The sequence below is a fragment of the Phalaenopsis equestris genome, unplaced genomic scaffold (genome assembly GCF_001263595.1).
Source record: "Phalaenopsis equestris unplaced genomic scaffold, ASM126359v1 Scaffold000002, whole genome shotgun sequence".
NCBI classification, from domain to species: domain Eukaryota; kingdom Viridiplantae; phylum Streptophyta; class Magnoliopsida; order Asparagales; family Orchidaceae; genus Phalaenopsis; species Phalaenopsis equestris.
The window spans coordinates 25,548,592-25,550,751 of record NW_018164444.1 but is presented as its reverse complement, the minus strand read 5'-3'; positions in this window follow the sequence as shown (position 1 = coordinate 25,550,751).

Genomic DNA, 2,160 nt, shown 5'->3' with positions numbered 1-2,160 from the left:
TTGATAATTCATCGTTACCAGATTGGTTGATAATTCAAACTTTTTACAATGGATTAGTGGGTTCATTATAGATGCTGATAGATGCTGAGGCTGGTGGTTCTTTAATGTCTAAACCTTTTGATGAGGCTTATTCATTGATAGAAGAGATGACTACCAACAATTTTTGATGACCCTCTGAAAGGATAAATCGTAAAAGAGTATCTAGTATCCATGATTCTGATGCAATATTTATGTTAGCTTCACAGATTGCTGCAATATCAAAGAAATTAGATCATTATGGAGTGAATTATTCTCCAGCACCTACTATGACGGAAGAGAATTCATCTGGGCAATTTATGGATGTTCAACCTTCTTATGAGACTCTAAATGCTATTAACAATAGACCCAATAATCCTTCTTCAAACTATTATAACCCAGGTTGGAAGAGTCATCCTAACTTTAATTGGAATAACAATTCTTCTACAAATCAATAATGAGAAAACACCCCAGTAAACCCATTAAGAAATTCATCCAACCAAGCAAATGTTAATTATACACCTTCTTATCCTCAAGGATTAAACAGTAACACTCAATTTAAGGAAAATAAGTTGTCTATGAAACAGCTGATACTGAACATGGGCAACAATTGCAAAACCAAGGAAATCAATTACAAATTCAAGGAAACCAGGTACAAAATCAAGGAACTACTATCAAGAATATTGAAAACCAATTGGGGCATATCGCTACTGTGCTTAGTAACCAAACATTGGGAACTTTTCCTAGTACTGTGGAATTAAATCCTAAAGATCAAGGAAAAGAACAAATAAAATCGATACAATTACAAAGTGGACAAGAATTGGAAACAAGAGTGCAGAAAGAAATGAAAACTGAAAAAGATAAAGTGGATTCAGAAAAAGAAAAGGATCATGAATACCCAGATTTAGAATATCCACTTACACCAATGAAAATTACTGTGGAGAAACCTCCACCACCGTTTCCTCAAAGATTGAAGCAACACAAACAAAATAAACAAATTTCCAAGTGTTAAGAAATTCTTAAGAAATTAACGATAAATATTCCCTTCGTAGAAGCTTTAGAGCAAATGCCCAATTATGTGAAGTTTATGAAAGATATTTTGAACAAGAAAAGGAAGTTTACTGATAATGAGACTGTTGCACTTAGCGAAGAGTATAGTGCAATTATTCAAAAAAGCTTCCTGAAAAATTAAAAGATCCAGGTAGTTTCACTATACCGTGTGCTATCAGTGAAAGATTTTATGGAAGAGCTTTATGTGGTTTGGGAGCCAACATTAATCTTATGCCTCTATCAATTTTCAAAAGATTAGGATTAGGAGAGTCCCATCTACTTCTGTAACTCTTCAGTTAGCGGATCGTTCAGTTACTTATCCTAAGGGAGTTATAGAAGATGTGTTAGTAAAAGTTGATAAATTTATCTTTCTTATGGATTTTATTATTTTAGATATGGAGGAAGATAAAGAAATACCTATAATTTTAGGGAGACCCTTTTTAGCTACTGAAATAGCTATGATAGATGTTCAAAAGGGAGAATTAACTATGAGAGTTAATGATCAAGAAGTGACTTTTAACATTGCGAAATCTATGAAATACCCTGCTGTTGAAAGACACATGAATGTTTTCGCATGAAAATTAGTGAACATCTATTTAACGAGCATTTTAAAGAATTTTTTGAAGGAAAAAAAGATTTTGAAGACAAAGTTGAAGTTATTTGGGATGAAATAGAAAATTAAGAATTAGATTATGTTTAGGAATGATTTGAGATGTTGGATATTACAAGAAATGCTGATAAGAATCTAGTTCTGTCAATTATAAAACCACCTGAACTTGAGTTGAAAACATTGCCTAACCACTTGAAGTATGCGTTTCTAGGAAACTCATCTACATTACCTATTATTATATCTTCAAAGTTAAATGATTTACAAGAGCAAAGACTTTTGGATACATTAAAAAGATATAAGAAAGCTTTTAATTGGACCTTAGCTGATATTAAAGGAATCAGTCCTTCAATCTGTATGCATAGAATTATACTGGATGAACAATATAAACCAAGAGTTGATCCACAAAGGAGATTGAACCCAATGATGACAGAAGTAGTAAAAAAGGAATTGTGAAATGGTTGGACGCTGGAATTATATATCCTATT